The following is a 23,812-nucleotide window of genomic DNA, read 5'->3' as shown; positions in this document are numbered from 1 at the left end:
GTTCTCCACTTTCCAAAGAAGTAAATCACAGTAAGATATAGTTGTATGAGGGATTTGTTTCATGTATCCGTTTTTCAATTTTCAGAGTTGTCCACATTCAACACAGTATCACAATTTATTGCATTCCTACTATGAGCCAGCACCATCCTATGTACTGAGGATTCAACGATTAACAAAACAGAACAAAATCCCTGCCCATGTGGAGCTTACATCTCAGGGGGGATGACATGGACAATAAACATGTTAAATACTTCTATGTCACAGCATGTTAAATAATTCTATGTCACGGCATGTTAGAAGATAGTACAACAGGTTAGGTGCAGTGGCTCATGCCTGTAATCCCAGCACTTTGGGAAGCCGAGGCAGGTGGATCACCTGAGGTCGGGAGTTCAAGATCAGCCTGACCAACATGGAGAAACCCTGTCTCTACTAAAAATACAAAATTAGCCAGGCGTGGTAGTGCATGCCTGTAATCCCAGATACTCGGGAGGCTGAGGCAGGAGAATTGCTTGAACCCAGGAGGCGGAGGTTGCGGTGAGCCGATATTGCGCCATTGCACTCCAACCTGGGCAACAAGAGTGAAACTGTCTCAAAAAAAAAAAAAAAAAAAAAGAGGAGGAAGAGGAGATAGTACAATACAGACTAAGGGGCAAGGACACAGTCTAGGGTGGGGAGGGCTACTATCTGAAATAGGGTGAGCAGGGTAGGCCTTGCTGTAAAGGAGACATTTAAACCATCGGAATGAGGTGAAGGAGTAGCCATGCAGATACTTGGGAGAAAAGCATTCCAGGCTGAGGGAAGAGTGTACGAGAAAGTCCTAAGGCGGGAGGTTGCCCACAAAGATCAAGGGAGAGCCAGGAGGCCAGTGTGGAGGTGGTAGGAGAAGAGAGAGGGGCATCCACCCTACCTGGGCTTCCTCCTCCTCCTCATCTCTGCAGAGCAGCATACCGTTGCCCTTGCCCCTTCTCTTTATTCTCTCCCTTCTCTTGTCTTTCCTGATCCACTGTCTGATGGCTTCTCCGGGGCCCTTCTCTTCCACTGCCCACCCCAAAGACTTGGGCATTCACTGGGGCCTGGCCTTTCCCTTGATCTCTGTCTCTCTTCACCTCTGCCACCCTCTCCCACTTCCTCCCCTTCCTATCTTTCAAGGCTCCTTCCCTCTTTCTCGTCATCCCCCTACCCAGCTCTCTCTCTTTACTCTTCCTCCTCCTCACCTTTCTCTCTCCCTATTATTCTCCCAGCTGTTCACCTTTTGCCTTTCTCCTCTCTCTCACACACACACACACAATCCCTTCTCCTCCAACTTTCTCCCCGTTCCCACCTCTCTCCTTCCCTTTCTTTTTCTTGCTTATTTCACCTTCCCCATTTCCCTCAGTCTCCCATTCATTCTCTCCTCCCTCTCCCCCTCCTTCCCCTTCTCCCTCTCCTGTGCCTCCCCCTCCCCTCTACTCTTTGGCCTTCAGTCTCCCTCTTCTGGTCCCTCCCTGGTCTCCCTCTGTCTCTTTTCCTCCTAGTCTGCCTTTTGCCGGCTCTCCCTGGCTTCCCCGGCCCATCTCTCTCCCTCTGTGCCAGTTGTCAGCCCTGCCCCGCCTTCTCTCTCAGCTCATGAGCTTCCACAGTTTCAGCTCGCCCCTTGATGCGCTGATGACTCCCAAATCTGTATCTCTAGCCTTGACCTCTCTCCTTAAGCCCAGACCAGAATTTCCAGCTGCCAGCAACTCGCTGTTAATTGGATGACCACCAAGCCCCTCAAACTCAACGTGTCTCAAACCATACTCATTATCTGTTCTCATAAACCTGCTCCCCACCCCCTATGCCCAGTAGCAGCGTGTTTCCTAGCTTACTTAACAGCACTACTGTCCCCTAGCCTGGAAATTTCCGCCTTGTCGTCTTCAACTCCTTCTCTCCCCTGCTGCCCATATTCAATCAGAAGTCATGCCTTAATAATGCCATCTCCAGCCTTGCCTTCTACCCTTCTTGCCACTACCCTGGTGCAGGCCCTCATCAGCTCTCACCCAGAATATTATAATCACCTCTTAACTGCTCCCTCTGCCTTCAATTTCTTGATTCTACAATAAATTCATCTTCTAAAGCTCCAGGTCGATCATGTCACCCCCTCCTTCCTCAAAAGCTTTCAATAGCTTTCCCCGGCCTCTAGGATCCAGCCAGCCATTCTCAGCACAGCCTTCAGGGCCCTCATGACCTGGCCTCAAACCTCCTCTCCAGCCTCCTCTTCCACCACATCCTGCCATTTCCCCACCACTCTCACCACCCCCAGCTCCCAACCCTTCCTAAACACACCATCCAGTTTCAGGACTCTTCTCCCTCCTCACCCTGAAATGGCCTCTCCTGCTTCCCCCTCTTCCTCTCCCTGTCTTCTCTCAAGACCCAGCTTAAATGTCATCACGTCATCCCCCTAGCCCTGGCCCTAGAGTTCAGTTAACCCCTCCCTCTCTGGTTATCCTCAAGCATTTAATCCCTACCTCTTCCACAGCACTGGTTCTTATTCTCCTCTCTAGCTTGGTTAGTTGGGGGCAAGGCATGTTTATCTCCCCCACCAGACAATCAGCTACCTAAGGTAAGAAATAGCATCCTTGGCCAGGCACAGTGGCTTACGCCTGTAATCCCAGCACTGTGGGAGGCCAAGGCAGGCACATCACCTGAGGTCAGGGGTTTGAGACCAGCAGAGCCAACATGGGGAAACTCCATCTCTACTAAAATACCAAATTAGCCGGGCATGGTGGCACATGCCTATAATCCCAGCTACTTGGGAGGCTGAGGCAGGAGAATCGCTTGAACCTGGGAGGCGGAGGTTGAGGTGAGCTGAGATTGCGCCATTGCACTCCAGCCTAGGCAACAAGAGTGGAACTCCATCTCAAAAAAAAAAAAAAAAAAGAAAGAAAGAAAAAGAAATAGCATCCTTTTTTGTCTTTGGTTCCTCCACGACACCTTACATATAGTAACTACTCAGTAAATGCATGTTATATGGAACTGAATTCTGGATAAGAACTGAAGTGACGGCCCTGAGAAATCACAAGAAGCAAAATCAACACCCACCCCCCGACACACACACAAAGCATCCACCATGTTTACTACAGAAAAACCTTTGTACTCTAATGAAAAAACTATGCACTGTCTATAGTATAACCTTCTGGGCTATCTGATTTTAGCTCAGGTTATTGTCTTCAAGCTATTCTGCATCTCTGTAAATTGCAGGTAACTGATGTATATGCAAAATCTGTCTTGTCCCATAGAGTTTGGATTGACTTTCCTCCCCACTGTAGAAAAACTACTTTTGCCTCTGTTTGCAATTTAGTTCCTTTACTCCACATAAATTTGTGCTTTTTGACTTTTTGTTTGAACCAGCTATAACATCTTTCTGGTTCTCTTGTTGATTAATGAGTAAAATAAAATCTTTAACACGTGTTCATTTTTATATCTGTACGAGAGTCATGATTTTTTACCTTTTTTCTGACAATTATCTTTTAACATTACAAAGACAGTTATGTGGGTTAGCATAATTTTAGAAACATTTTTAACAGGGACCCCGTTCCCTGAACATCCTGGTTAATCAAGTTTTGACTGTTTCTCAGAATATCTTGGAATATCCCCATTTTAACAAACAACACTGGCTGGGCACAGTGGCTCACACCTGTAATCCCAGAACTCTGGGAGGTTGAGGTGGGAGGGCTGCTTGAGTCCTAGAGTTCAAGACCAGCCTGGGCAACATGGCAAAACCCCATCTCTACAAAAAATTAGCCGGGCATGGTGGCGGGTGCCTGTAGTCTCAGCTACTTGGGAGGCTGAGGTGGGAGGATCACCTGAGCATAGGAAGTCAAGGCTGCAGTGAGTTGAGATTGTGCCACTGCATTCCAACCTGGGTGACAGCGAAACCCTGTCTAAAACAAAAATAAAAACAAAAACAAAACCAGCTCAGCCTATTGGCTGATACCCCAGGTACTCATTTCATCTTTTCTCTCTACTAAGCATTACAGGACTCGGCCAGGCATGGTGGCTCACATCTGTAATCCCAGCACTTTGGGAGGCCAAGATGGGTAGATCACCTGACGTCAGGAGTTCAAGACCAGCCTGGCCAACATGGTGAAACCCCATCCTCTACTAAAAATACAAAAAATAGCCGGGCATGGTGGTAGGCACCTGTAATCTCAGCTACTCTGGAGGCTGAGGTAGGAAAATTGCTTGAACCCGGGAGGCAGAGATTGCAGTGAGCCGAGACTGTGCCACTGCACTCCAGCCTAGGCGACAGAGTAAGACTCCGTCTGGGGGGGAAAAAAAGAATTAGAGGACTCAAGCAATGGAAGGGGCTGTTCTTGCCATAAAATGCATTTCAGGCTGGGGTAAGTGGCCTGTAATCCTACTGTGATCACGCCTGTAATCCCAGCACCTTGGGAGGCTGAGGCAGGTGGATCACTTGAGCTCAGGAGTTCAAGATCAGTCTGGGCAACACGGCAAAGCCCCATCTCTACTAAAAATACAAAAAATAGCCGAGTGTGGCTGTGCACACCTGTGGTCCCTGCTACTTGGGAGGCTGAGGTGGGAGAACTGCTTGAGCCCGGGAGGCAGAGGTCGCAGTGAGCCGAGATTGGGCCACTGCACTCTAGCCTGGGCAACAGAGGGAGACCCTATCTCAAAAAAAAAAAAAAAAAAAAAAAAGATGTGTTTCAACACAAAGTACAAGTTTTAGTTGCTACTAAATATCTATAGGCAGCAGGTATTAGTGACACTGGATTTTTCACTCTCAGGTTTCCTATTGTTCTATTCAGAGAGGATTAGGATTAGTAGTATGTAGGGTCTGGGACAGAAATCAGAGGAGGAACACAGGCATTTGGAAACAGAACATCATACAACATCACCTAGATAAAGAGCTTTTAGGCCAAAAAAACAAAAAACAAAAAAAAAAAAAAAAAAAACCACACACACACAAAAAATAAAACCAAGTTAAAATATCAAAATAATTACTATATAATACACATGTTATGACCACATAGAGAACAACACTGATTCTGGATACCCCCATTTTCACAAGGTCCTCAAGATGGAGCATCCACTTAAATCATTGCCTCCCAATTTTCTATCATGATTTCGTCCCAGATAGCTTCCTGTCTGAAGCCCACTGTTGCTAATTAACAGTAGCCTTTGCAGATGAGAGGAGAGAAGGGGAGGGATAAAACACCGGCAGGAGAACACTGACGCTGAGCTACATGGTCTATACAAGAAGGCAAGATTGGTCTTCCCCAGCCAGAGGGAAAGTAAAGGGAACCTCTAAAGCAGCCCTAGAGAACGGGCTCCTGCCTGCGCGAATGCTCACAGAAGGGAGGAGTCAGGACGGTCAGTGTCAACCAATGTTTTCCCAGCCAGAATCACCGAGGAGCTTGTTCAAAATACAGATTCCTAGGTCTCAGTCCTGGAGATTCTGATTCAGTAGGCCTAGGGGCTTGTTTTATTATATTATAGCCAATCAAATTAGTATCCCAGGAGAGGTGAGCAAAAAGGAAAAGCCTTGCAGGCATGCCACACTTGGTAGGTGCCGCTGGTTTACACACTTGTATGCTGGCTTTTGCTTGAAGCACCGGTACTCATGTGTTCTCCCTTCCCACCTCCCCCCACCACCCCGCCCACTCTCCCTCTCTCTGATGGAAATCATCACATCAAAAGCAAAGTTCCAAAAAGGAACTTGGAAGAAACCTGGTAATCCCAAATGACCCAGGAAGCACAGGCACAAGGATATGAAATACCTCAAAGGATTTTCCCAGATGTCACAACCATGTAATTGTTAAAGAAATGAACAGCTGCATGGCCCAAGAATCAACGCTGGTCACTGCCTGGAAGGCAGAGGAACTACTGTGAGCTATCCCTACTTTGGGGGGAAAAACTCAAAAGATATATCCAACTCATGGTGAGGACAAAGGAGAGCACGTGCTCTGCCAACCCAAAGCCATAAGTGTGGCTGAAAAAAAATATATTTATATATGTAAAACTTCAATTTAGGAGGCACATGCACAGAGAAGTAAAAGGCCTGCCCAAGATCCCAGGAAATGAATCCAACAAGTGGGCAGCCAAGAGAAGGTAGCCAGAGACAATCACCACACTACAGAACAGGGGAAACCAAAAAAAAAAAAAAAAAAAAAAAAAAAAAAAAAAAGAACTAATGGGAAAGCAGTAACTTTTTTTTTGTGTGTGTGTGTGAGACAGAGTCTCACTCTGTCACCCAGGCTGGAGTGCAATGGCACGATGTTGGCTCACTGTAACCTCCGCCTCCTGGATTCAAGTGATTCTCCTGTCTCAGCCTCCTGAGTAGCTGGGATTACAGGCATGGGCCACCATGCCTGGCTTATTTTTGTATTTTTAGTAGAGACGGGGTTTCACCATGTTGGCCAGGCTCATCTCGAACTCCTGACCTTGTGACTCACCCATCTCGGCCTCTCAAAGTACTGGGATTGCAGGCGTGAGCCACCGCGCCTGGCCACAATAACTTTAAAATGGTGAAAAATAGCAGCTAAGCTGAGGGCGAGCGGGTAGTGGAAGAGAACCCATAATGAAGCAGAGATCTTTAAAACAAATCCAAACAGAACACACTACAAGACAAGGGTAGGTATGATAGGCATAAAAGAAAAGCCCATCACATGTAACAACCAAAAGGAAAAAAAATGAAATAGGGGAACCTGAAATATTTCACCATCATGGGCCAAACTGAAACACTGTGGGGAAGCACTGAAGACAGACATTTTAGAAAAGTTTAGAGAGAATGTGTTCTCAAAAGGGGAAGAATAACATCAAATTATAGCCTATGTCAGGGCTGGGGGAGTTAGTAATAGGGGATAGGCAGCACTAAAATCTCAAAGGAGATTTTACAGATGGGGTAGGATTTTTTTTGTTTTGTTTTGAAATGAAGATGCCAAAACATGCAGATTTCACAATAATTACAAGCGAAAGCATGGTTGTCATCATGCATAAGAGGAAGAGAAGGACATTAAAGGAGGTAACAGAAAGAGCATCTATCTGACAAATGTTTTTGACTGAGGTAGGCACTGTTTACGAGGTTTTTAACCTTAAACAGGACGAGGCCACGCATGGGCTCACGTCTATAACCCCAGCACTTTGGGAGGCTGAGGCAGGAGGATTCCTTGAACCCAGGAGTTTGAGACCAGCCTGGGCAACATAGTGAGACCTCATCTCTATACAAAATAAAAAAAAAAAAAATAGCTGGGTATGATGGTGCACACCTGTGGTCCCAGCTACTCAGCAGCCTGCGGCGGAAGGGATCCCTTGAGCCCAGGATGTCAAGCCCGCAGTGAGCTAAGATCATGCCACCGCACTCCAGCCTGGGTGACAAAGAGAGATCCTGTCTCAAAAAAATAAATAAATAAAAGAAAATGATCAGACAGGGTGTTCATGCAGCTGACAAATACTTCAGGATCATGTAGTTCCCTTTGTGGCCAAAGACCCCTTAAGTGCAGAACACTCAGAGCTGGCAACATGTGGAACACAACTCGGTCTTCTACACATAGCATGAAACCTACCCATTTATTCATGCTCGGACTCTACCATCAAGACAGTAAACTAGAAACCCAAGCTTAAGAAGCTCTCAGTAAAACGAAATGTGGTCCTGCTCCCCCAGGCTCCTTTTGGTTCATAGTGCCTGGTGACCTGGAAGCAATTATGACTTTAAAAAAATGAAAGAGCCGGAAAATATTCATCTTGAAGCCTGGCCCTGGATCTGTCCTCGAGAGGATAGGCGTGGCCAGTAGACAGTTTAAGGAGGAGGGCTGGGTCAGTGATGACTAATAAGTAAAGAAAACCAACTTTGGGACCTACTCCTCCAATAGAGACCCAGAGCTCTTGGTAAAGCTCCCGTAAGACAGAGGCAAACTTTAGAGCAGCAAAAGGAGAGGCCACCTCATCATTCCACTTGGGAAAAACAGCATCCAAGACACCCCTGAAGAGATCCAAAAGACCACTGACACTGAGATCTCAGGGCTAGAGGGAAAAGGCCGTGATTTCTGCCCAGAAGTCTTTTAGAGTGAAGGCAAATCTGCTCATTGTTTTTCACAGGAAAATGTATACACACCCAGCAAGGACAACTTTACCCGGCTTTAGATGTGGAACTCCTACTACAGAGCTTGCCCTCCTGATTACTCTGCCTTCTTCCGTGTGTATTCAACAGAATGTGTTAGGAGACTAACATTTCTGTTTTCCCTACTTGATTACATACCGCAACCCGTGCCCCCAGTGAGGAAGTTACCCCAATTTAAACCGTTCTGGCCGGGTGCAGTGGCTCATGCCTGTAATCCCAGCATTTTGAGAGGCGGAGGCAGGTGGATCACTAGAGGTCAGGAGTTCTAGACTAGCCTGGCCAACATGCCGAAACCCCGTCTCTACTAAAAATACAAAATTAGCTGGGCATGGTGGTGTGTGCCTGTAATCCCAGCTACTCAGAAGGCTGAGGCAGAATTGCTTGAATCTGGGAGGCAAAGGTTGCAGTGAGCCAAGATCAGGCCACTACACTCCAGCCTGGGTGACAGAGCTAGACTCCGTGTCAAAAAATAAAAATAAAAATAAACTGTTCTTTAATGATCTAATACATATAAGGGTATTCTAAAATTCTCCTCAGTCTTTCCCCCCAATATCTATATTCCCTCATCTTTCCCTACCATTAACCAAATATCATTCCCTGAAACTCAAGAGTCCCATAGACCAGCCAGACGTGGTGGCTCATGCCTGTAATCCCAGCACTTTGGGAGGCTGGGGTGGGTGGATCACTTGAGACCAGGAGTTCGAGACCATCCTGGTCTACATGGTGAAACCCCATCTCTACTAAAAATACAAAAATTAATCAGGCTTGGTGGTGGGTACCTGTAATCCCAGCTACTCAGGAGACTGAGGCGGGAGAATCGCTTGAACCTGGGAGGCAGAGGTTGCAGTGAGCCAAGTTCATGCCACTGCAGTCTAACCTAAACAACAGAGTGAGACTCTGTCTCGAAAAAAAAAAAAAAAAAAGTCCCATAGACATGCCCCCAAACACTTTACTTTGCTTCCCTTCATGCCAAGTTGGTCCCTCTACTACCGCACACACAAAATCAACTAGAAATAATCTCTCAGGCAATTTAAAGGAGGAAGAAGGGCCTTTGTGCTGTTCATCCCAAACTTTTGCCTGACTAAAAATCTATTCTAACACTTTCTACTTCCCCTGGATTTTGTTTTCCTATCCAAATATTGCCACAGGTATCTACCCCAAGGGATCAGTCTTATAAGGCATATTGTATCTTTTGCCCAGATACATTAATTCTGGTATTCAGTGGGAAGGCTAACTAGTTGCCAGCACACAGGTCTAGCACAGACACCTTCATAGACTCTTTGGGTACTTCCATGTCTAAAACCTTACCTATAAACATTTATGAGACTGGATACAAAGGAATGTTAACTGCCTGTTAAATGCATGAGTGTTTACTCATTCAAATGAATGTAGTTACCCCAAAGTAGTCACCTCAGAAGGCTGGACAGTCATCTCAGCTGAGCGGCCAGGGCTTGCAATCTCCCTGGAGTTCCTCTGTGAGCATTAGCATCCAGACCCATGCTACGCCCTTTTCACGCTCCTCACTAGTGCTGGATCCCATCTTTTCAGGGTCAATCTGATGTTTAGGAACATCCAAAATCCATTTAGAACCATCTACTCAAACAGCAGCAATATTAAACAGAACCATCTAATCTAGTAATGCCTTGAAAAGTGATACACTCTAGGACCCATAGCCTACACTGTGGTGGGAAAACTTGGAGAACACTCCCAGTCCCCAATTCTCAGCCATCTCAGACTATCTCTCTATGTCCATTTACCATGTCACCTGCAAAATGGGAATGAACTACTAGTCCCTACTAAAAATTTGGAATAACATGAAAGCACTTAAAAAAGGACCACAGGCTGGCCGGGCGTGGTGGCTCACGCCTGTAATCCCAGCACTTTGGGAGGCCAAGGTGGGCGGATCACCTGAGATCAGGAGTTCAAGACCAGACTGGCCAACATGGTGAAACCCTGTCTCCACTAAAAATACAAAAAATTAGCTGGGCATGGTGGCGGGCATCTGTAATCCCAGCTACTCAGGAGGCTGAGGCAGCAGAATCACTTGAACCCAGGGGGTCAGAGCTGAGATTGTGCCATTGCACACCAACCTGAGCTACAAAAGCAAGACTCTGTCTCAAAAAAATAAATAAATAAAATTAAAATTAAAAAATAAAAAAGGACCATAGGTAATCTATTCCAAGAATGAAGTAGTCAAATGCAAAAGTTTTAATCTTTTGCTTACATTTTGTTTCTTTCTTTGAGACAGGTCTTGCTCTGTAACCCAGGCTGGAGTATAATGGCATGATCATAGCTCACTGCAACCTTGACCTCTCAGGCTCAAACGATCCTCCCACCTCAGCCTCTCAAGCAGCTGGGACTACAGGTGTGTGCCACCACACCTGGCTAATTTAAAAATTTTTTCAGTACAGTCAGGGTCTCCCTATGTTGCCTAGACTAGAATCAAACTCCTGGCCTCAAGCAGTCCTCCCACCTCAGCCTCTCAAGCAGCTGGGACTACAGGTGTGCGCCACCACACCTGACTAATTTAAAATTTTTTTCAGTACAGTCAGGGTCTCCCTATGTTGCCTAGGCTAGAATCAAACTCCTGGCCTCAAGCAGTCCTCCTGCCTTTGCCTCCCAAAGTGCTGAGATTATAGGCGTGAGCCAGTGTGCCTGGCCTCACTTACATTTTCATACCGCCAGATTCTTTTTGCTTTCTACCCATTGCTATGATACTTTTTTCCTATTATTCAAACAGTACTCACTTCCATTTCCTGCTGTAAGAAAATTACTTTACTCCATTTAACAAAAACACCTCATCATAGCTTTATAATAAGACCTAGGCTCTGGATACAAGATTTTATACAACTTCCAGATGTCACACAAAACTTAAGTGATCATTGTGAAATTAATCAGTCCTTTCAAAATGCAAAGCAACCTCAAAATGTCACCCTAAATAGCTAGGGTCATTTTTTGAGTACTTCTAATTTCTGCTAGACCAAAAACACAAATTGGCTTTCCTCAATCTTGGTCTTCAGCAGGATTATATAAATATTTAGTGTGTTTTTCACACTCTAAAGTTGAATCACTGTAATATGAGACATTCTGAATCCCTTTTGAGATGCTTCTGGGTCCTCCCTGCCATAGACTGTGACAGTGGCCCTCTGGTGTCTCCATTTCGGTATACCATATTCATGATATACATTTTTTCACCTAAAGACAATTCCTGGCCAGGCACACTGGCTCACGCCTATAATCCCAACACTGAGAAGCCAAGGCAGATGGATCGCTTAAGCCCAGGAGTTCCAGACCAGCTTTGGCAACATGGTGAAACCCCATCTCTACAAAAAATACAAAAACTAGCCAGTCTCATAACCCGGTCTCTAAAAATATATATATATATATACATACACACACACATACACATACACACACACACATATATATATATATAGTTTTTAAAAATACAATTCTTCCTCACCCAACTTATGCTTTTATAAAGGTCTCCTGGACTACATACACAGATATTTGGAGAGACCATTATCAGGTTATTCTTTCTATTTTCTCACAACAGAACAGACTCAGCTATGGGTTCAACTAACTTTATATATGTTACTCATTCAAAGGTGTATCTATACAGCATTCATTAAACAGTATTAGCTCAAAGAGTTTGTTGTTGTTGTTGTTGTTGTTGTTATTTTGAGACTGGGTCTCAACTGTCGCCCAGGCTGAAGTGCTGTGGCATGATCATAGCTCACTGTAGCGGCACTCCCGGGCTCAAGTGGCCCTCCCACCTCAGCTTCCCAAGTAGCTGGGACTATAGACACACGCCACCATGCCTGGTGCCACCAAGCCCAGGTAATTTTTGTATTATTTTGTAGAGACAGGGTCTTGCTACATTGCCCAGGCTGGTCTTGAATTCCTGGGCTCAAGTGATCGGCCAGCCTCGACCTCCCAAAGTGGTGGGATTACAGGAGTGAGCCACTGTGCCTGGTCCAAAACTTTTTTTAAAAAATCAGCTATGCCTGGTGGTATGGGCCTGTAGTCCTAGCTACTTGGGAGGACGAAGTGGGAAGATCACTTGAGCCTGGGAGGTCGAAGATGCAGTGAGCCGAGTTTGCACCACTCTACTTCAGCCTGGGCAATAGAGCAAGACTCTATCTCAGAAACAAAAATAAAATAAAAAGAATATTTTCTGCTAGGCACAGTGGCTCATGCCTGTAATCTCAGCACTTTGGGAAGTTAAGACAGGAGGAATGCTGGAGCTCAGGAGTTTGAGAGCAGCCTGGGCAACACAGGGAGACCCTGTCTCTACTAAAAATAAAAATAAAAACAATTGTGGTGGCCTGTCCCAGCTACTCGAGAGGCTGAGGCAACAGAGCCAGACCCTGTCTCAAAAATAAATAAATAGGCTGGGCATGGTGGCTCACACTTTGGGAGGCCAAGGCGGACAGATCACTTGAGGTCAGGAGTTCGAGACCAGCCAGGCCAACATGGCAAAACCCCATCTCTACTAGAAAAAATACAAAAATCAGCCGGGCGTGGTGGTGGGTGCCTGTAATCCCAGCTACTCAGAAGGCTGAGGCAGGAGAATCGCTTGAAACCAGAAGGCAGAGGTTGCAGTGAGCCAAGACTGCACCATTGCACTCCAGCCTAGGCAACAAGAATGAAACTCACTCCCAAAAAATAAATAAAAAATATAAATACGAAAATTAGCCGGGCGTGGTGGCTCACGCCTGTAGTCCCAGCTACACGGGAGGCTGAGGCAGAAGAATCACTTGAACCTGGGAGGTGGAGGTTGCAGTAAGCCGAGATCACACTACTGCACACTTGCAAATAAATAAATAAATAAAATAAACACAGCAACCCTTTTCCGAAAGCAATGGTTTTTAAAAATGTCACCCATGGCCTGAAATGTTCCCTAAAGTTTCAACTGGATATACACTCCTCAGTTCCTGTCCTGAACTATTGAGCAGTGTTACAGCATAGCTGTTAAAGAAGCTGCCACTTCCATCTCAAAGGTGGATGCAGTGATGAGTCAAGCTCTTTCTTCCTAGGACGTTGTAAATGCTAAATGTGTACTAATACAACAGGAATATGAAGAAAGAGGACAGAGAATCAAAATATAAGGGGACCACCAAGAAGCTGCTGATAGTTTTCATGCTGCCACCATGTTTACTATAATATAATAGGATACAACTGAACAAGAAAAATTAGGTAATAATATAATAATAGATCCCATTTATTGAGCACCTACTATGGGCCTGGGATGATTCTGTGTAATCCTCACAGCCCTGTGAAATTAGTATTATCATCTCCATTGTATAGATGAGAAAACTGAGGCTCAACAAAGTTAAGTGGGCCGGGCACAATGGCTCACGCCTGTAATACCAGCACTTTGGGAGGCTGAGGCAGGAGGATCACCTAAGGTCAGGAGTTCGAGACCAGCCTGGCCAACATGGCAAAACCCCATCTCTACTAAAAATACAAAGATTAGCTGGGCGTGGTGCTGGGTGCTTGTAATCCCAGCTACTCAAGAGGCTGAGGCACAAGAATCACTTGAACCCGGGAGGCGGAGGTTGCAGTGAGCCAAGATAGCACCACTGCACTTCAGCCTGGGTGACAGAGCAAGACTCCATCTCCAAAAAAAAAAGAAAGAAAGAAAGAAAGAAAGTTAAGTGAAGACCTGGTACAGTGGCTCATGCCTGTAATCCCAACATATTCTGGGAGGTTGAGGTGGGCAGATCACTTCAGGTCAGGAGTTCGAGACCGGCCTGGCCAACATGGTGAAACCCCATCTCTACTAAAAATACAAAAACTAGCTGAGCATGGTGGTGGGCACGTTTAATCCCAGCTACTCGGGAGGCTGAGGTGGGAGAATAGCTTGAACCCAGGAGACGGAGGTTGCAGTGAGCTGAGATCGCACCACTGTACTCCAGCCTGGATGACAGAGCTAGACTGTCTCAAAGAAAAAAAAAAAAAAGGGCCGGGCGCGGTGGCTCACACCTGTAATCCCAGCACTTTGGGAGGTCGAGGCGGGTAGATCACGAGCTCAGGAGATCGAGGCCATCCTGGCTAACACGGTGAAACTCCGTCTCTACCAAAAAAATAATAATAATAATACAAAAAATTAGCTGGGTGTGGTGGCCAGCGCCTGTAGTCCCAGCTACTCGCCAGGCTGAGGCAGGAGAATGGCTTGAACCTGGGAGGTAGAGCTTGCAGTGAGCCGACATCGTGCCACTGCACTCTAGCCTGGGCGACAGAGCGAGACTCTGCCAAAAAAAAAAGACAGACAGACAGAAATAAAGAAAGAAAGTTAGTTAAGTGACTTGCCTCCTGCCACACAGCTGGGAAGTAGAAGAGCAAGCACTCTAACCTGAGGTTGTCTGTCTCTAAAGCCCACCCCCCACCCCGCCCCAGGCAATTCTGAGGAGCTCAAGTCTGAGAACCACTGTACTATACTAACTGGGGTGTGGTACAACCAAGTTAAACTGAGTAAAGCCTCATTATCAGAAGATAATCATCTCATGGATTCAGGTATAGAGCGTATCAACTTACCTCTGTGATCATAGTCATATACGGTGCACTTCTCTACAAAACTTGGAAAAGCAAAAATCTGCTTGTTCTCCTTGTCCCTGGACATCAGCATTATAACAAAATTCAACAGTACCCTTAAATGGCACTAACACTATGATTTCTAGGCATACCTTAGTAATGAGGTAACCAAATTTTGTTTCTTAGCAGACCGACGGTAAAGAAGCTCAAAACACAAAGCTTTCCCTGCTTCTTGGTACTCTGGATTCCTCATGGACCTTTAGCTTAAGGTTTTCTTAAAATACAAAGAAGAGGTATCCTGCCTCACATACTGTGATGACTAAATCTGAAAATTACCACATTTTACAAATAATACATCAGCTGTATTCAAATTCATCACAATTCATTGACCAGGGAAAATATGACCTTGACATGCAGCCTGCAGTTACTTTTTTTTTTTTTTAAGATCCTTTTTAGGCCGGGCGCGGTGGCTCAAGCCTGTAATCCCAGCACTTTGGGAGGCCGAGACGGGCGGATCACGAGGTCAGGAGATCGAGACCATCCTGGCTAACACGGTGAAACCCCATCTCTACTAAAAAATACAAAAAAAAAAAAAAAAAACTAGCCGGGCGAGGTGGCGGGCGCCTGTAGTCCCAGCTACTCTGGAGGCTGAGGCAGGAGAATAGCGTGAACCCAGGAGGCGGAGCTTGCAGTGAGCTGAGATCCGGCCACTGCACTCCAGCCTGGGTGACAGAGCAAGACTCCGTCTCAAAAAAAAAAAAAAAAAAAAAAAAAAAGATCCTTTTTATGTTTTATGGGGAAAGGGAAAGGGTGGCTTCTGCTTAGAATAAAAAAGAAGAAAATTAGAACAGCATATTTGAATTACGGGGATAGAAACACAGAGTTAAATTTTACTCTTGACCAGAATGAAACTTCAGTTCGCCAAAGAAAGTTCTCATCATAAAAGATTGCTTTTAAGTTATGAACAGTGGGAAAGGGAATGATTTAATTTAGAAAAAGAACCATTTCTACATTATTTTAAGGATAACCATTCAAAAATGGGCATTAATAAAGCCTAGTTCATATGTAAAATTCTATAAAATACTGTACTAGCATCCTAGTGGCCAAAAAGTAGATATTACCTCCCTCTTTGGCCATCCTGACACTAAACACTCTGGCAAGCATGGACTCACACCTAATTCAAACTCCAGCATTAAGAAACTTCCCTTCTCTTTGAAAACCCAAAGGCCTAGGGTCTTCCCTCCGGGTTATGTAATCATCAGTGGCTTCTCCCTTTTCCTATTCTACCCCAACTATTGTGTCACTTTCTCCAGTGCCCTCTCCGTTCCACTCTGGTGTTCACTTTCCCACCCAAACTTGACCTCGAATTTCTTCACTCTGATTCTGATGCTGATGGGCCCTGAAGAACAGCTCTCTACTCTCTTTGGCTGTTCTATTTCATCCCAAGCTTAGCTCAGCCTAGAATCAATGAATTACTCTATATGGCCTCCAGTCCAAGCCCTGATTAGAGCCTCTCTTCCATGTCCCTAACCCCACCCTCCAATTCTGGCCCACAGGCTCTCATGTCACTCACTGTTCTTTATCCAGTTTCACCCTGGAATTTCCATCACTCATCTCCTCATACCTAGGATCCTTCCCATCTGCAGACTGGAAACACTGGTGGATCCCTACTTTTTCCTTCTTTCAAGTCCACTCTGTTTAGGACAGTGAATCCCTCCCCCCGTTCGGTATCCTTACTTTAGTCTAAATTTTCTAATTAATGTTTAGATGTGTAAGGCCTGGATCCCAGCTAACCTCTGCTTCCTGGGCCCTCCCAGGGCAGTGGCTGTCAAAGGCAAGCTTTTCCGCTCCCTAACACCAGCTCCAAAAGACATCTGAGTGAATATCTTCCTCCTTTGGCTCTTAATTCCTCTCTTTTTCTCTCACATTCTGCATTTTAACCTGTATATAATCTCTAAATTCCCTATTTCCTTATGGATAAATATGCTTGTATTTCTCTCTAAAAGCCAGTTTCTCCCCAACCCTACTTTTACTCCGTATCTTCCTTCTCTCTTGCCCCAACCTTAGTGATTCCAGCATGAAATTGTAAAGAGCTTTAAGAGTTCTTCAAAGTTTACTTTGGAAAACATTGTCCTGGCGATTTCAAGGTTTGACTTTTTCCTTAGTTGGCCCTTACGTGGGACCAGTGATGATCACCTTCCTTTTCCCTTCATTGCTCAACCAGCCCTCTTCCTGACTTCTTCTTGCCTTCCTTCTATCTAGTGTCCAAGTCCTTTTTTCCCATAATTGTGTTTCTCTCAAAGAAGCCCTTCTCTACAACCCATAATCCAACTAATAGTGTCCTGAGATCTTCCAATCCCTGTACTAAACATTTATTTCTTTTTCTTTCTTTCTTTTTTTTTTTTTTTTTTTTTTTTTTTTGAGATGGACTCTCGCTCTGTTGCCCAGGCTGGAGTGCAGTGGCGCGATCTTGGTGCACTGCAACCTCCACCTCCCGGGTTCAAGCAATTCTTGTGCCTCCACCTCCCAAGTAGCTGGGATTACAGGAACGCCCCACCACACCTGGCTAATTTTTGTGATTTTAGTAGAAACGAGTTTCACCATGTTGGCCAGGCTGCTCTTGAACTCCTGACCTCAAGTGATCTGCCTGCCTCAGCCTCCCAAACTGCTGGGGTTACAGGCCTGAGCCACGGCACCCAGTCCATTTTTTTCTGTTTCATGAACTGCATCACAAATGAAGCAGAGCCCTCTGGAGGACCCCTTTTTTCTTCCCAAGAATGTCTATGTCACTGAGAAAGGGATCCTCCCTCTTTATGTACACTTTCCTGACAAATCAAAATAGCCAGACCCACATGAGTGTTCTTGGTGCAGCCATCATGTCTTGTGGAACTCCCTCCACTCTGCCCAATGCAGACTCCAGCAGCAGAGCTTGCCGGGGCCTTAGCTTTTCTCTGCCCTATGCCAATGATTTGATTTGCTGTCCCTTCCTTATTGGCCTATTCTAAAAAAATAAAAAATAAAAAAAATAAAATAAAACCAAAAACTAGTCCTCCTGAACTCAGACATCAGTGTCCCCTCTCCTTCCTCATCAATGACTTACAGCCAGGACAAAAATAAACCAGGCAGGCAGATCACCTGAGGTCAGGAGTTCAAGACTAGCCTGGCCAACATGGCGAAACCCTGTCTCTACTAAAAATACAAAAAATTAGCCAGGCGTGGTGGCGGGCGCCTGTAGTCCCAGCTACTCTGGAGGGTAAGGCAGGAGAATCACTTGAACCCAGGAGGCGGAGGTTACAGTGAGCTGAGATTGTGGCACTGCACTCCAGCCTGGGCAACAGAGTGAGACTCCATCTCAAAAAAAAAAAAAAAAAAGAAAAGAAAGAAAGAAAAGAAAAGAAATCTACCCACCCTTCTTGCAAAGCTGGTATCAGGATCAGCCCTCTTAAGGTCAATTTTACTCAGGCTGTGTGCCCCAAGGCCTGTACCTTTCATCCCTCACATCTGCCCCAAGGGCAGTTGCCTAAGTTGCCCTGTCAAAAGATGTCCGCCTAACAACATCCTCATGACTTAGTCAAGATGGCCATATCCCTAAACTCTACTATCAACCTTCAGATTCTCTTAACTTGACTCACCAAGCCCCTTGCTCCTCCCAGCTCCCTCGGTCTTTGCTACTAACTTTTCGCCTCCATCGAAATTGTACAGGCTCCTCCCCAGCCTTTTGCTTCTATTTGGAGCCCCGGGATGATTCTTAAAATTAGGTTATCCCATTTAATCCCCAATGGAATCCCCCAAATTTCTCTCCTACATACTGTCATCTTTAGTACCACATGGTGACATCACCATCCAATTAAAGTACCCTAAACTCTGCACCAGATATCCTCCACTGTGCCATCTACCATCTTCCCCATAATAAAGCTCCCTCAATTCCAACATTCAAGGACAGGACATATCAACAGAAAAGTAAATAACCTTAAAACTCCCTTCCAACCTTGAAATTTTATTATCAACCTAATCCACTCCCAACCCCAAATACATCCACATTTATTTTCCCATGTAACTCAACGGCATGCTTTTGAGAAAGAGCCTTCTAAGTTGAAAGAACCACAGGGCTAACCACTGTAACGCTAACCTACAACTCATCTCCAGAAGTCTCACTGAAGATTTTTGCAATTGTACTCCACCTCTGTACCACAGGGACGACCTCCAAACTGCCTTAACAGTAGTCAAGCTGTGGCACAAAGTTACCGGGCCCCCTTCCCACACTAACGTAAAGAGCCTCTAAACCCTGGGCTAGATGCTTGCTCACCAAATGATGCCTGTGCTTACTGTCTACTCCAGGAGACATCAAGAATGAATATCACCCCATCGACAGTTTCGATCAGCCAACATTGAAAATTTCAAAACAATGAAACAAAAACATAGTGCTTCCACTCAGGGAGGGAGGAGGTGCGAGCGGAATAGAAGGGCACCCCCACGGGCCTGTGCTGTTGGCCTCCCGGGTTTGCAGTGTTTCCCTCCCACCTTTCCCCTCGACCACGTCTTCCCCTACAACAATTTCTCGCACCTCCATGACGCGAAATCCCCAGCCGAGGTGCGGCCGGCTCCTCCCAGCCTTGCCCCGGACGTCCCTCTGGCCCAGCCTTCCTCTCGGCGGGACCCCGGCGAGGAGGGCCCCCTCCACCGACCCGTTCACCTCCCTATCCCTTCCCCGGCCTCTTGGCGCCCCTGCAGGGCTCTGTCCCGAAGCCGAACCTCGAGAAGCCAAGCCCACGAGGCCCGTCGCGGGACTCACACCCCCCCTTCCTTCTCCCAGCACCTCGTCCTCCATGCACCCGGCCCCCGGGGCTCCTCGTCGTCGTCGTCCCGGCTCGTACCGCCCCCCGTCGGGGGCTCCACCCCCCCGCCTGCCCCCGCCCCCAGGACGGCCCCCTCCCCACCGCGCACCGCCTGCGCCCTCTGCTCCGGCACGGGACTCTCTTTGGCCTCCGTTCCCCGCCCAGAAGCGGCGGCGGCGGCGGCGGCAACGGCTGCGGCGGCCCCAGCAGGAGCAGCAGCGGCGGCGGCGGCAGCGGCGGCGGCAGCAGCGCCGCCCCGGCCCCGCCCCGCCGCCCGCCGGAGCCCCACGCCCCGCCCGCCCGCCCCGCCGCCGGACTGCTCCCCCCGAAGCCCACCACTAAGCCCTCCCACTCCCCGGCCGCGATCCGCTCGAATCCAGCTCCGCTGGGCCTGCTGTCCGTTCCTCACGCCCCTTAAGACCCAGGGTGGGGGAGCCCTGGGGTTCGCGGCCATCCCTCTCCCTCCTTCTCCAAGGGCCAGGGGATTGCCCCTGATCCCGAAACCCGGCCCCGTAACCGGAGCCTCCCTCCTTCCAGCCCTCGGCTTCGCTCGCCGACCCCTTGCCTCCAGGCCTGGCGCGAAGCGGGTGGAGGGCTTGCACGCCGGATCTCCCCTCTGGCTTGCCGGTGCTAGTGTGAATTGCCCCCGATCTCATCTTCCTTCAATTTAAGCCCCCTCCCCGCCGCGCCCGGCCCGGCGGCCCCCGCCCCTAGAGCGAGGGCAGCGGAGCCAGGGCGCTCCGAAGTCATCCCCCGCCTTTTTTCCAGGGACTCGGATAATTGCCCCTGCCCCCATCACAGCACTCCCACTCCCGAACCCAGGCCCCGCCGCCACCTAGGGGTACCCCTTACCCTACGGTTCCCGCACCCCAGCGCCGGGAAGAAAGCAGCCCTGAAGAGCACCCGTCGCACCTCCCCTCTGAGGTTGGAGGGTATTTTCTCCCGGTCTCTTCAAGACTTCATCACGGACACCCCCCCCCCCCAAAAAAAAAAGCCTTTTCTCGCCCTGCCCTGCTAGCCAGCCTCCCTTCGGATCGTCGGATCCCTGGATCGGGGGTTGGGGTCAGGTAGTTAACAAGACCATAGCCTCCACCTCCTTTTCCGAGGAGTGGGGTAATTCCTATGGTTTCCCCCCCAGGATCAACCGACCCCCGTTTCCATGGAGACCCCCGCCCAGCCGGGAAGAAGACTCTCGGATCGTGGCGAACGAGTCTCACCTGGCTAAGAGAGAAGGGGGTCGAGGAGGGGGTAGGGCAAGTCAGGGGATGGGGTACGAAGGTGGGAAGTGGAGGGGAGCTGTCCCGAAGGGAGGGGCAAAGACAGAGCCAGCTCCAGGGAGCGCTACGTCCGGGGACACGAAGAGGACGGCGCCCCCGGGGGGCAAGCCGAGCGGCCGCAGGGAGAAGAAGGAACAGGGTTGGAGAAAGGCTTAAGATAGAAAGAAGCGGGTGGGGGGATACGAAAAAGCCGGGGAGTCAAAAGGGGTGGAGGGGTTGGGGGAGAGAGAAAAAAGACGCACCTGTTCCCGGGTCGGCTCCGCGGGGAGGCTCAGGCCGCCACCCGGGCTCCCTCTTACTCCCTCTTAACCGCCACCCGCCTAATACTGCCCCGATCTGATGCCGCCCTCCGCCCCTTATCGCCACCGACCTCCTTCTCCTCTCTCTCGGCGGCGGCGGCGGTCGGACTCTAGGAACTGAGAGGAAGAAGGGAGGGCTCAGCAAAGCGGAGGAGAGACAGAGCCACACACTGGCAGCAGCCGCGGCGAGCGAAAGAGTGAGGGGGAGAGCGGTGTGTGTGTGTGTCTGTGTGCGAGCGAAGCCTGGTGGAGTGGGTGCCGGTCGCAGAGCTCGACGGGAAGTGGAGTCCGGCTGGGTCCGCGGGCGGCGCCAACCCCCGCGCCACCGGACTACAACTCCCAGAATGCCGCCTACGCGGGTGGGGGGAATGGGGAGGAGGAGGCGAAGGGAGGGAGCAAGAGAGGGAGGGACGAAAGCAGGGAGCAAGCGGCGGCGAAGGGGGCAGAGCCAAGCAGCCCCGGTGACACTGGGAGGGGAGGAGAGGAGGAGGGGATCGCTGAGAGGACCGAGCGGATTCCGGAGAGGGAGGCAGCAGTGGCTGCAGCAAGCCGGGCAAAAAGCTAGACTCCCGGGAGAGGCGGAGGCGCTCAATCTGCGGGGCTGCAGGAGCCCCACGTCCCCCCCCGCGCCTCGACGCCCCTCGAAGGGGGAGGTTGAGGAAGGGAGAGGGTCAGTGAGCCGCGGCCAATGGGTTCCCTCTCTTTCTTCCAACGCTCTCCACCTTATACCCCGACCTGACTTTCTCAGGCCACTGGTGCTGATCCAGTGTGCAAATCTCGAGACCCCAGATCTCCTCTGCTGGGCAGCAGAGAACAGACGCATTCAGTCCCCTTCTCCCAGGGGCCTGAGGGAGGCTCCCCTTGCAGGCAGGGCGTGACTCCCCCTTCTTCCCGCCCCCCTCTACCGTCGTCGCCACCCCCCCATCTCCCTCCCCGGAACCCCTCCCCTGAAGCCGGGGCTCGCCTCTCTGTCTCCCCGCCAAGACACGGAGTCCCTCTGGGGACAACTATCCAGCCCCCTCCCTTATACTGGGCCCCTACCCACCAGTATCCCCTTCTTAGCGTTGCCCCCTCACCTAAATAATGGTGGGGGTGACCCGAGTTGGACTGGTGGCCACTTTCCCTCCAAGGCTAGCCGTCCTTCCTCACGACGACCCTGTGTAGAAATAGAGAAGCATATTAATACTCCCGTCCCCCCTCCCCCCCAGGTTTGGATACCCGTGGAAGTGGCTCACAAGAAAGAGGGGTTGGTAGTGGAAGTGAGCTGGGGTTGAATCCCAATCTTCAAACCTCATCCCTGCCATGGAATCCAGGTATTCGCCTTTTGCTTAACAGCCATTAAATCGCTTGGGTGGGGGGTAAATTATCTAAACCCCAATGTCCACGCGACTCGAAGCGACGCTACCTTGTAGGAATAAGATACGAACTAGGTTGCCGCCGCGGGAAGGAAAGTATCCCCCACCCCCGTCGCCGTCCACCCCCAAAAACACATACCCCTGGGAGAGTCAGATGGCTGAAGAAGGGGAAAGGAGGTGAGAGTGCTGGAGAGTAAAAAGACTGTGGCGGGGAGGGTCCGCGGCCCCCACTATGAGAGCAGAATCCAGATGCTAAGAGGTGGGTGGGGGGTGCGGCATAATCGCAGACGGTGTCTTCCTCGCTTTTCCCGGAATCGCCGCTCGATCACCGTCTAACACTCGGAGTTGCTTACCACTCAGTCCCCTAGCCCCATTTGTGCGCGTGAGGCGGCCAGAGCCCGGGAAGCCCGGGCACAAACTCCGCGGAAGCTGGCCTTCGCTGCCGCCGCGCTGCCGCGGGCCTCCCTCCCTCCGCTCGCGGCCCCGCCGATCTACCTTCGCCCCCGGCCGAGGCCAGACCCCGCTCCACAACTCCACGCCCCTACTCCACCCCCGGCTCTCCCTCCCCTCGCCCTCTCCCAGCGGGTCCGGCCCAGCCCCTAACGCCGCCCCGCCCTACCGCTCGGTCCAGAGCCCAGCAAGTGCCCCGAACTCGCCCCCCGCCCCCACGCCCAGGCCAGTCCGGCCAGGCCTGGTTTCCCCCTCCTGCCGCGCCCCGCCCCCGAATCCACGTCCTACTTCGCCACCCAACTCGGCCCGGTCCGGGTTCGGCCTGCGCCCACGCCACCGGAGTCCCCGATTCGGTCCGGTGTACGGCCACCTACCCCGCCCTTGCCTGGGTGCTGGCCTGGCCCGCTGCCTGCGCCCGCCGAGCCGGCCCAAGCGCGCGGTCCGGGTCCGGGTCCAGGTGTCGGCCTCGGTCCCGGCAGTGTTGCCGCGACTCGCCACGAGGGCTCGTTCCACGCAAGATCGGAACCCACGCGGGGTGGGGGCCGCGGGAAGCAAGTTTCTTTATCCTCCCCCCGCCCCCGCCGCAGGGCCGCACCGTTCCCCCACCACCCCCGCCTCACGGCGCCCCCTTTACCTGGGCAGAGCCCCCAGCCGCTGTCGCAACTTTGCTCTTCTCCACGCCGCCGGGGAAGCGGGCGAAGCGGGAGGAGGGAGGTGGCGGGGGGTGCTGGGATCAGGCCGCTGGGCTCCGGGAGGACACGTGGGGGAGGAGGGGAAGGAGGAGGAGGAAGGGGGGGCGGGCCTGCAGTTCTCGGGGCTCCCCCTGCCAGCCCCGGGGAAGCCGGAACCTCGCCGGGCAGCCGCAGACCCCGCACTGGCCACGGGGGAAGAACGGAGCCACCTTCCTCGGCCAGCCCCCGGCTCCAGGAAGGGGGGGTCGAGCAACGCGCTGTTCAGGTCGGAG

The 23,812-nt window shown here is 49.9% G+C and overlaps 1 protein-coding gene across 6 annotated transcripts in view; it reads right to left on the bottom strand.

The window, feature by feature from the left end:
• BCORL1 (BCL6 corepressor like 1) overlaps positions 1–23,510 on the bottom strand; it is a 79,286-nt gene extending 55,776 nt beyond the window's left edge. For 3 of the 6 annotated variants that reach the window (XM_030934468.1, XM_030934464.1, XM_030934470.1), the window contains exon 1: positions 21,115–21,281. The gene's annotated coding sequence lies outside the window, so the exon portion shown is untranslated. Of the gene's footprint in view, positions 1–19,576; positions 19,691–21,114; positions 21,284–22,119; positions 22,200–23,482 lie in introns of those variants that run through there. The other 3 variants (XM_030934465.1, XM_030934467.1, XM_030934466.1) reach the window with 3 other exon arrangements.
• Positions 23,511–23,812: the final 302 nt, after the last annotated feature.

The sequence above is a fragment of the Rhinopithecus roxellana genome, chromosome 7, assembly GCF_007565055.1.
Source record: "Rhinopithecus roxellana isolate Shanxi Qingling chromosome 7, ASM756505v1, whole genome shotgun sequence".
Taxonomy (NCBI): Eukaryota; Metazoa; Chordata; class Mammalia; order Primates; family Cercopithecidae; genus Rhinopithecus; species Rhinopithecus roxellana.
Note: the sequence above shows the minus strand (reverse complement) of the source record. Positions and strands in the feature narration are given on the sequence as shown.